Below are 12,265 nucleotides of genomic sequence, written 5' to 3' on the forward strand. Positions count from 1 at the left end.
TCTTCTCTTGAGACAGCTCTCTTTGGTTCCACAACTTTTCCGTCCACTTTGTGTGGCCTTGCATTCATGGCTGCATCCACCTCCTCCACAGTGCCATAAGTGACAAACTCAAAACCCCTGGAACGCTTGGTGTTCGGGTCTCTCATTACCACACAGTCTGTGAGTGCTCCCCATTGCTCAAAATGGCTCCTCAGACTCTCATCAGTTGTTTCAAAGCTCAGCCCTCCGATGAGGAGCTTCCATAGCTGTTCGGGCTCCTTGGGAGACTCTGACTTAGACATGACGGCAGTTGGAAGAGAGCCTGATGATGCTTCCTCCGCGGTGTCCACCAGCAGAAAACAGTATCAGACTATTGACTGATTTTAATTTTTAAATTTTCCATCACGTTGCCCCTTTTTATGAATAGAAGGAAGATTTTTCTTCTTTTAACAGGAGGCAGAAGACAACAAAAACAACAGGAATAAAATGGAATATTGGGTTAATGATATCCCATAGTTATTACAGACTGACCGCATTCACAATATCCCAAATGAGTGTACACTGAAGGCTAAATAAAGAGGCAAATAGAATGATTTCAGGGCTCCAAGGGGATCAAAACCCTCTTATAGAATTTGGGATCCTTAGGGCTAAGACCAAGACCCTCTCTGAGTGGCCCATCTTTATTTAGTTACCAGAACAAGGAAGGAGAATACTCAATAATGGCAGAACTGCTTGAGGATTTCTCCAGATAAGGTATTAAGCTAATCCACCCAGGAGTGACATTCCTGAGGCCATTGTCTTTATCTTGTTGAGCTTGGATCCAGGTGTCCTTGGCTGTGATCTTATCCTTTGAGGCTTTACAGCTTACCCTCCATTACCAGCCTCAATCGGGATCAGTGACTCACAGAAGTTCACTTACTATGAGTTCACCCACCATCTCCAAACAGGGAGCCTCAGGTGTTGAGCAGACTCCCAAGTAAACATGGACAGCCAATTGGCTCATTCAAGTCCTTCTCAGAGCTGCTTCCTAGTGATCTCTATCAGAGGAAAGCAAACCTCTTTTTGTTTCTTAACTCTCACACCATCTGGCAGCCCTCTTGTTTCACAAGCTCAGGATGGTTACAAGCAAGAACCTCGGCCCCCTGCTGAGTCACTTAGTTAACCTTCTAAACTTCTCAAGTTGACACATGTATTGTACATAACACTTTCTCACTTTCAAAAAAGCAAAAGCCCCTATTTTCCCCCACTGCCAGTCAGGGCATGCACAACTGGGCCTAAATCTCTTGGCTTTGTTTCCATTATAGTGTAGTCATAGGGCCAATTGGCTCCTCAGGTATTCTCTCTATCTCCCTTTATCTTTTTTGCCCCATGACAAAGACTCTTAGCTGTCTGTAGGAGTTGGGTGGTGTTCATACCTGCAAACCCATGAATCTTTTAAATCATTTTCTGTATATCTGGAGCAGAGTGATTTTTGAAGACTGAATTCACCATCTGTTGGTTCTTTGGGGAATTGGGTCAAATCAGGAGTAATTATGGTAGGTTTGCACAATCTCTTGTAGGATTTGGCTGGACTTTTGGTGATCTCTTGAATCTGATATCTTTAATATGTTTATTGTTTTTTAAATTTGCCTCTCAAAGTCCAGCCAGGAGAGCTGAATGGTGTCATTTATTGCTCCCTGGTGTGTTATTGTTCCAATCTGGCCTAGTGCATGGGATCCAAACATTCATCCAAGCCAGAGGATCAACAGCTGTGTGGGGGGCTATAGTACAAAGCCAAATGCAGCCCCTTTTAGAAATTGGAGTCATTCTTTGGTGTCAGAGAGAGTCAAGAGCAATTGCTGGCAGTAGTCTCAAGCAGGGAGATGGGATATTGCTTGATCAGTTTTGCTTGCCTATGTCTGAGATTCTGAGCAACTACTTTGAAGACAACAATATGCAATGTAATAACCACTGTTAATTTTCTATCATCTTGCTTTGAAATTCTTTTTCTTTTTAAAATAAAAAAAATTACTACCAATAATACTCACAATTTAAATTCTTAAAAAGATAGAGGTGAGAAGGTTGGTCAGAGCATGAGGCTTTTCAGTATGATGGGGTGTAGTGCTTCTGTTTGAGAAGGTCATTGGAAGAGCAAGTTTGATAATAGGTGGTAGGTTGTTGATTTATACCTGATGGGCTCCCTGGAAGAGCACAGAGGAGTATCTAGAGAAGGGATGAGCAGAAAGTCCCTGAAGTGAGTAATAGTGGTGGTCATCTCTCATTGCTAGAAAGTAGAGTGTGTAGCTAACTATAGTCAGACTGAGCTGGATCAGATTATCTCTGTTGTAGTCAGTCAAGGCTGAGTGAGTTTAATAGATAAGTTATGTGGTGGGCTGCATAATCTTATTTTGTCCTACTGTGGTGTCAGACTACTGGTTAATTGTTAATTTTTAAAATTTCCATCACAGTACATCATGCCAGCTGGTCGAATGCATGAGTGCCCTGACCTGAAACTTCAGGAATTTCCTAGATTCTTTTTTATTCTTATTTCTGCATCCTTTATGACAAAAGAAGAGATTGACTGTGAGGTGTCACTCATGTTCAGGTGAGTGAGCAGGGGTAGTTCTGTGGCCCAATTCTAGTCTGTATATTCATGTTTGCTAGATTTTAAAACTGCACCTGCTACCTGACTCAAACATTTAACCATATTTGCTGAGTACACCCTGAGATCTAGGCACTATTTGCATTTGTCATCTTTCCTGTTGCTGGACCCAGGACTCAACACTTCACATAAAGGTGGGAAGATGCAATTTATCTCATGGTTTCCAGGGATTCATGGCCCACAGGCTCCAAGGCAGGAACTTCATGCTAGAGGTATGTGGTGGCATGGCTCAGCCACAAAACCCTGCAATATACAGGAGGAGAGATTTATTTTGATGTAATTTTTTAAAGAAGTTTTACCATAGGCAGTTAAGTTTTCTAGAATTTAAAGTATAGCCAGGGAGGGGCTGGGCTGTCAGTAAAGTCAGTAAAAAATAAAGGCATGAGAATTGTGACTGGAAGCACATCAAAAGTCCAGGCCTCGAGCCAGCTGAGTGTGGACTGAAACCTCTACTAACTGCGAGCTAAATAAACCTTTCCTTCCTTCATTTTAGGTGTCAGGTATTTTGGCTCAACCATGAGAGAAAAGTAACCAAGACAGTTCCTACGTGAGGTCACTTGTCCCCCCTTCTCTGGCCTTATTCTCTTGCTCTGCTTGCTGGCTACGACGAGCTAAACAGCTTTGTTCAATATTATAATTTGTACCTATTTTTTCCCCAATAGCCCCTTGTACTGATAGCTGGGCTTTTGAAGGTGATTGAGTCATGGGACACTAGAGCTAAGTGTACTATTAGGAAGTAGAATCTGCTTGGAAGAGGCAGGAACTGGGGACATGACCTGGAAGAATAGAGCTCTCTCTCCCCAGATCTTCTGTCCCCTGGCAATGGCCAGGCCTATGATATAATCAGCATGACCTGGTCTTATAAGTCCAGCTAGGCGTCAGTCACCTAGGTGGGTGGCCAGAGTATTGAGACCTATTCCTTCTGCAGAATATCTTGGTTCTTTGCACATATCCTTGCTACTGGATCAATACTAGATAAGCAGCTATATTTATAATCCTGTGAATTGATTATAGTTTGGCTGCACTGCACTCGTATTATGACTTGGCCCTGACCAAGGGTCTTGGGGCCTCTTTTGAGAGCCCACATTTTTCTCAGGCTCTATCTCTTAATAAACTTTTCCTACTCTTAACCTCCACTGACCCTTGAAATTCATTCTTCTTTATTCGACTGACATAAATTTGGCACATCTGACATCTGGCAGGGTTGCATTTATATTTCTCCTATACCATTTTCAGCCCCTAGTTACCAGCTCTGAGGCACTGAAGTATGATGCAGAGGCCTGGGCAGAAGGAATGCTCCTTGCTTCACGGTGGCCAGGGAGCAGTGAGAGAGTGGAAGATCTGGGGAGAGAGAGAGAGCTCTACTCTTCCAGGTCACTTCCCCAGTACCTGCCTCTTCCAAGCAGATTCTACTTCCTAATAGTACATTTAGCTCTAGTGCCCCATAGTGACTCAATCACCTTTTAAAAGCGCAGCTAGGAGTGGAAGGGGCTCTTGAGGAACAACTGGATATAAATTATAACATTGAACAAAGCTGTTTAGTTCATCATAGCCAGGAAGCAGAGCAAGAGAATAATGCCAGAGAGGAAGGGACAAGCGACCTCATATAGGACCCGTCTTGGTTACTTTTCTCTCATGGCCGGGCCAAAGGTTTATTTAGCTCACAGTTAGTAGAGGTTTCAGTCCATATTTCCTGGCTCTAAGGTGGAGCGGCACATGGCAGAGGGCAGCAGTTCATGGCAGTGGAAGACAGCAAAGAGCAAAAGGAGGGGCAGCAGTTGTAGCAGCTAGCAAACCTCTCTCCCTTCCTATATGGTATTGAGGCTATCAGCCCCAGGCCAGGTGTGGTACTCACACCCCTAATCCCAGCATTGCTCATGAACTAATCGTGAACTTGAAGCCTGTCCTAATGACTGCATGAGGCTTTCAGATGACAACTAGACACAAACCACAGCAGGACCCAAGGCCACCCACACATGCCCAGGAGTTTGTTACCCATTTTCTACACATTTCTTAATCTAATGTAGTTTACACATGAGGATTAATGGTTACATGATTCTTGGTACAAATCCAGTGCGTCCTAAAAGTGAATTCTTTATCTTGCCTTCTTCAAATCAGACTTTATCTCTCAATCATTGTATCAGGTCTATCAAGCTATCCAAGGCAGAAATCCCTGGCTTGCGCTTGTGCTCTCTGTACCTTAACTCTTTGTCCTCTGATTTACAAAGCTGGATTCTCATTATTCAGATTTTACTTTATGTGTTATCATTTTAGTGGCATTCTCTTCAACTCCTTCTATCCAGAGCTGCTATCTAGGCTCACTCTCAATCTTATTACTTTATCTTACAGTGGGATTTTTTTTTAAATGTATTTGGTACAGGGTATGAGCTCACTATGCAGCTCAGACTCCTAATGATCCTCCTGTTTTCAGCTTCCTCAACACTGGAGTTACAGGCATGCACCACCACGCTTGGTCTTAGTGGCCAGTGGGGGTGGGCATGGTGTGGCATGTGGTGCCAGGGATCGAACCCCAGTCCCTCCGCTTTCCTAAGCAGGTACTTAGTCCACTGAGCTATCTCACTGGCTCCATGTTCTTAACGTTATGCTACCCATTAACTTACTTGTGCCCTCTTTTTTTAAAAAAAAATTATCTATTTTTCATCTGTCATAGCCCCATCTGTTCTAGACACTAGAATATAGCTAACACAGTTACTTTATATTACTCCTCTGGCAATTATTCATACCTGGTCAATCTCAATTCTCTAATTCTTCTTCACTTGCATCCAAGACACCCCATACTGGTTTCATGACCATTCACTTCAAGTTGCCCTCACTACTGCCCTTAAGTTGGCAGTATGACTGTATTCCTCTAGTCCAGCGAGAGCGAATGTCTTACAGCTTTCAGTGAAGGCCAACGGCCTGCCATGGCATGTGTCCTGTATGTTCACCACCACTGCCCCAGTCTGTCTACTCTCTGGTTTTCTAGTCAGGCATTCCAGCTCTGTGTGTTCTCAGATCTACTCCACTCCACTCTCACAAGCTCATCTGATGTCACTGTTTCTTATTTCACTTGGATAACAGAGTCAGAGAGATCAGGAGAGAGCAAATGCTATCACCAATTGTGTCACCAGTTTTTTTTTTTTCCTCCCTTTCCCAGCAAAATTCTGTGAGGAATGAGGGAGATCCCACTTTTGTCCACCCACTTTCTTTTTTAATCTACTCAGTCAGGCTTTATATGCTACAGAGACATGGAGATCATTGTTTTCAAGGTCACCTCTATCATATTTCCCAGTTCAGTGGGAGTTCATCTCTCTTCCGTTTTGCTCCACCTCACAGCTGCATTTGAACGCCCCTTTCCAGGTGCCATAGTCTTAGTTCTCAGTCTGTCTCATTGCACTTAGTTTTTGCTGTTTCTGCCTCATTTTCTTGACTTTTAATTATTAGTTATCTAAGGCTTATTCTCTTTTGTATTCCAGTCATCTTCTAGAGGATATCATCTAAGGATCTTGTCTTAACTTTCCCCTGAACTTTGAGTTAATCTACCAAAAATCTCCACTTGTATTTAAACTGTCTCAAGGTATGCTGTGAAAAATGGAATTTTTTTAAGAAAAATAATTTTTAATTTTTTTTTTAGTTTCAGATGATTTTCATTCAGAGGCTCTTAAAATAAATAAAACTGAAAAAGTTAACAATTGGACCAAAAGTATAGTTCAAAAGTGTATTTTGGAGTTTAATAAGTCCCAGGAAAGAAAACTACAGCTATCTTGAAGAGGACAAAAAGGTACCACTGGTAAGTGAGTAGGCCTAATAAAACAAAAATAAAAAATTGACTGTCTTGATCATATAGATACCTCTATGAAAATCTTTTATTCCATCTGTGCAAAAGGTCTTTCCTCATAAATTATTTTTTATAGTTTAATGGCTATCTACTATTTGATGTTTAATCGATGTTTTATTGTACAAAGGTCATGTTTTTCAAGTATTACCAGAGGAGTATTACACTTAATTTAGACAGTTCTAACAGCAGATTTCTCCTTCCTCTAATGGAACTATCAAATTTTTGTCTTCACTAATGCAAAAAATGTCAAATAGCAATATGCCCACGTTTATGAATATACTAGGTATATAAGGGGTATTGTGTTCAGTCTGGACTCTCACAAAGCAGTAATAGTTCACAGAACATAGACTCAATAATACAAGCATGTTTAAAAAGGATATAAATGCACATTTGTCTTATGTAATTTTCACTAGATTCTATACCTCTCTGAGCACAAGGACTTTTAAAACCATGAAATGTCACCTAAGTCTACAATCAAATACAAGCAATAAAATTTAAGAACTAAAAAATATTGAAGGAAAGAACTATTTAACCTAGCTCCTGAACTAGAAGGATTTTGTCTCTGCAAGCAGTGCAGGTCAACAACCTGTCCCAACAAGCATGCATGTGCGTGCGCGCGCGCGCACACACACACACACACACACACAGACTCTGAGGTCCATAAGTGATTATACATTACTGACCAGACAAGTACACAGTTTTGAAACATAATTTACCATTGTTTATAAAATATACACAATTGCCTTAATAAAAGAGTTTTAACAGTGAATTATCTCACATGTATCAAAATAGAAATAATGGTATTTATGAATCAGGAATTTCATAGTTTCAAAATTGATTTTCTTTACAGATGAACATTTGTAGCAGTGATGTAAAGTATGGCACTGTCTTAGTTACTCTTCTCTCGTTACTGGGACAAATACCCGACACTCACAATGAAGGAAGGAAAGGTTTATTTAGCTCACAGTTACTGGAGGTTTCAGCCCATACTCAACTGGGTCCAACGCAGAGCAGCACATAGCAGAGGACAACCTTTCATGGTGGTGGCAAAGAGCAAGAGTGCAAGGGAGAGATAGCAGCAGCTCAAGCAGCGAGCTTCTCTTCCCTCCTTACATTGTCATGCAAATTACCTGCCCCAGGGTAGGGGAAGTATTCACACCTATGGGTACCTCCCAGTATTTACCCACCTATGGGTAATCCCAGCAGTACTAAGACCCATAATCCCAGCCTTGGATCACACATAATCCCAGTGGATCATGAGTTAACACAAATTCTAGAAGTCCTCACCCCATGACTGCATGAGGCTTTGGGGGGACAACTAGACACAAACCATAACAGGCACTGTTTAGATCCAAATCTTCCTTCACACCTGTTTGTGTATTCTTAGCTGAATTAAAACTCTAAAATGTAGACACAGTAGATAGGATATCAAGTCTGCATCTTGTACAGCAATTAACCACTGGGAGGAATGTATGCAATGTGCTAATTATTATTTTTTTAAAAATTTTTTTCCCATCACTTTTCTTTTTCTTTTTCTTTTTAATGTTTATTTATTTATTTATTTATTTTGTGTGTGTGTGTGTGTGGCCAGCTCAGCCCACCAGGGGGCGGGGCTGGCTGGTATGTGGTGCTGGGGGATTGAACCGCCATCCCTGTGTTTTGCTTGGCTTAGCTTTTCTTTTCTTTTTTTTTTTTTTTTCAGAACCAGGGATTGAACTCAGGCCCTTGCGCTTGCCAGGGAAGCGCTTATTCCACTGAGCCATCTCCCCCGCCCCAGCTTAGCTTGTTCTAAGTAGGTGCTTTAGACCACTGAGCCATTTCACCAGCCCCCAATGTGTTAATTATTGAAACTGCCCTACCAATTTGATTTGAAACTGTCTCATTGTTATTTGTTTATCAATAAAATTATGGAAAAAAAATAAATAAATTTGCAGTCAAAAAAATAGGATAATGAAGTAGCCACATATCCTATAAACCAGAATTTATAAGTAATATTAATTCTTTCCTATAATATTAATTCTTTATTAAATTAATTGGCCTTGATGGAAAAAAAATAAAATGTAGATACAAAGGTATATATATATTTAAAAAAGCATATTCTAACTTCATTATGGGTCTGGCCAAAAAAAAAAAAAAATAAGAGCACAGAAGATGTGTTGCTTATGTTACAGCAGGTGACAAGAGAGGATAAACATCCATAAGAGACCCAAGAAATAGAATTGCCACACAATTGTCACAAGGTTTACCTTTTCCAGATGCTGCTGACTTTCTGCCTGTCACAGGACATTGTGGGTTAACATTTACCCACTTCTCAAGCTGTCCTGACTGTTTGTTCTCTTTTTAAAACATCCACTGTTTTTCTCAGTAGGTTTTAATGGTTAACTACATGGGAGAAGCTGAGGGAGTGAGTTCATCTAGAGTTTAAGTAAATTTAAGTGACTATTGTTAAAATGGAGTCACAGAAAGCAAATGGGTCTCTCTTACCCCACCACTTAGACAAGTTAGAGCTACTGGTTACTGCCTCTTTGGTCTTTGGTGCCATTTCCTGTACAAGTGTGAAGTCATTCTTATATTTTTATTTTTCAAATTTATGAAGAGAGGGAGAGGGATGGGAATAGGGACAGGAAGAGAGAGAGAGAGAGAGAGAGAGAGAGAGAGAGAGAGAGGAGAGAGAGAGTTAGAACACTGGAGAACAAGAAAACTTAAAAGAGAAGCAGCCAACTATTTTACTTATCTCTGCTTATGTTTGAAGAGAAATCCTATTTAACTTTTGCTATTTAGTACCAATAGCAACATTTTTTCACTTGTCAAATCACAGGCAGATTCTCCTGAAGCACTATTATTAGTGTCAAAGAAGGACAAAATATTAGGTAATTCCCTTGCCCCCAGCCCACAACCTGGCTACTCTAAATCTTGAACATCAAATTAGGTTTTTCCTGAAGAAAAGGAAAATAACCGCCATACACTGAAAATATTAAATCAGTCAAGCTATCAAAAGAAACTGTTGGCATACAGTCTCAAAATTTATCCTATTAAAAGTTCCTTTGTCAGAAAATAGATTTCATGCAAAATATTATTTCTTTCTTGGAGTTAACTCCTTTACATATTATGTGAAAAATTATTTAAAATACATACTACATTTTTTAAAAGTTGAAATTTCAGCAACTTTTGTTGACCATCTTTTAAAAGCCCCACCCTGCTGTTTTACAGAGCACAACAGACAAGTTCACTGGCCAATGTATTCTACATTATTAATTTGAACTTTTACTGAGACAGCTACAGTATCTAAAGAGTTAAGGCAAAGTGGAATTATAGAAAAGGATAATACACTTCACACTGCATTGAAAGAAAAGTGGAAAACTAAGAAAAGACACTAGAGGAGGCAGGGAGATAGCTCAGTAGAATAAGCGCTTGCCTGGCAAGTGCAAGGGCCTGAGTTCAGTCCCTGGATTAAAAGAAAAGAAAAGACAATGGAGGCCACACCAAAGTACAGCAATACTTGCACAGCATGTGTAGAACACCACGGCTGAAGTTGGACAATTTCACCTCCAAAAAGCCCATTTTATACAGCTGAAAAAGAAAAAAAAAAAAGAATTTCTCATCTTTTTTGCATCATCACATTTGTTTTAAAAAAATCAGTTTCATTTTCTAAATTTAGGAACAGCAACTAGATGAATTTAGGTTCTATGCACCTTTTAGAACTTAAAGCAAAACTTGTTTTAGTTAATTTCATTCTAATGTTTTCAAGAACCTGTGCAAAACTATCAATAATTTCCTAAAACACACTTGAATAGAAAAAAATCTGTGATTGCTCAGCTTTCACAGCCTTCCCCTGTGTACATTTCAGTTTCTCACTGGGCTGAAGGGCATGCAGAGAATGGTCCTTAGATGTCCCTGCAGCCACCTGCTGCTGAGTACTTTCTTCCTGAACAGGAACAGCTGCTGTCTGAATGTGTGTACACTGTGACAAGCAGGCAATGTGGCAGGCATGTACCTTGCATGCTGCCTAGTGAAAGACGACTGAACTGCTGGGCCAGAGGGCTGATCACCGACACAGGCTGCAGTGACATACTGTGCTCCTTTGAGGCAGTGAGTGTCACACCAGTGTACTGTAGGATGTATGATTGAGTTCCGGCCAGGAAGGATTTTGCATCTATTAGGCAGATACAGACATGCAATATAGAGTATAAAGGAAAGCTAAGTCATCATTGACTTTGTACCTGGATTGTATAGTGAAAAGTAAAATCCAATTTGTGCAGCGGCTGTTGTCTGATGTCTTGGCTTCCATCACAGATATACTGCGAAGGCCTCAAGTGCTCATGGGTGGGGCTTTCGGGAGGCGGCTGGATCATGCGGGTGTGATGCTGTGACCAAGAATGTGTGGTACCGAGGAGTACACTAATTGGTATAGCATAGCATACTGTGGATGAATGGGTTTACTGAAAACAGAAGCTTCCCTCTGGATGTGGGGACAATAGGCTTGGAGCCTGCATGGAATAAAAAGTGAAAAAGAGGTTTGCTGCATCCCTGCCTTCCTGCCTGCCTTGCCATGGACTGCTTCTCTTCTGCCACCTTCCTACCATGCTGCTCTTCCTTGAAGCCTGCCATGGCCTAAAACCTCTACAAACTGTGAGCTAAATAAACCTTTCCTCTTCATTTTGCCCTAGCAACAAGAAAGTAACTAGGACATTGGGTCAAAGTGAGTGTCATATCAGCACTTCTCTATGCCATGGTCTTCTATGAGGGATATATTTGTTTGGGTTCTGTCTTTTCTTCTGTCCTCTGTCTGCAAACTTGCACGAGAGTTCTGTGTAAACAGAAACTCCTGGGGTGTCTTTAGTGAATTTCCCATTAAAATGACCAATTCCAGCTTCACATTTTTCTGTTGATTCTATCATGGCAAAGCAAACACCATGACTTATACCACTCAGATTTGTGGTATTTTCAAGTTCCTGCGCATGCATCAACAGTGAAAACCCAAATATAAAGTTGGTATGAACTGGTTCCTCTTTGCCATCTGACTTTGAACCCCAGTAACCTTCAAAGCTGACACAGCTTTCTGAGCCAACACAGAGCTGTTGATATTGACAAAGCCATAACCTTTGCTTTGTTTGTTGTCTTCCCCCAAATTACCTTGGTGGAGGTTATTTTCCCGTGTGACTGATGGAGTATCACAGGTCTTCAGCAGTGGTGTTAGGTGACAGGCCTCTGCTGTGCAGGTTAACTTCAGTTAGTTAATCCCATTCTGAGTGGCACCTGCTTCTTCTGTTATAACCACTGGTAGTGCTAGAATGGGAGGGGCTGTGGTGTGCAGTGGGGCCAAAGAAGTTTCAGGAGTTTCAGACCATGATCTGCAGGCTCCGATGCAGAAATGACATGATGGAAGGGCCCGCCATGGAGGACAGCAGCTTATGTCATGGTAGTGAAGACCAAAAGCCAAAGACTATTTCTTAAAAAAAAAAAAAAAAAAAAAAAAAGAAAAGAAAAGAAAGAAAAAAAGATGCCACATGTAGCACTGTCCCTGCCCCAGGCACGCTGAGCTGGCCACTGAGACTTCTGTAATGGTGCACGCCTATAATCTCAGTGCTGGGGAGGCTGAAAACAGGAGGATCACTGTGAGTCTGAGCTGGGTAGTGAGGAGGCCCTGTACCAAATACATTAAAGAGGAAGAAGAAGAAGAAGAAGAAGAAGAAGAAGAAGAAGAAGAAGAAGAAGAAGAAGAAGAGGAAGAGGAAGAGGAAGAGGAAGAGGAAGAGGAAGAGGAAGAGGAAGAGGAAGAGGAAGAGGAAGAGGAAGAGGAAGAGGAA

At 41.1% G+C, this 12,265-nt stretch overlaps 1 pseudogene; it reads right to left on the reverse strand.

The window, feature by feature from the left end:
* Positions 1 to 11,164: 11,164 nt before the first annotated feature.
* The window catches only part of LOC111814031, an 11,017-nt pseudogene continuing 9,916 nt past the window's right edge, over positions 11,165 to 12,265 (reverse strand).

The sequence above is a fragment of the Octodon degus genome, unplaced genomic scaffold, assembly GCF_000260255.1.
Source record: "Octodon degus isolate 3935 unplaced genomic scaffold, OctDeg1.0 scaffold00257, whole genome shotgun sequence".
Taxonomy (NCBI): Eukaryota; Metazoa; Chordata; class Mammalia; order Rodentia; family Octodontidae; genus Octodon; species Octodon degus.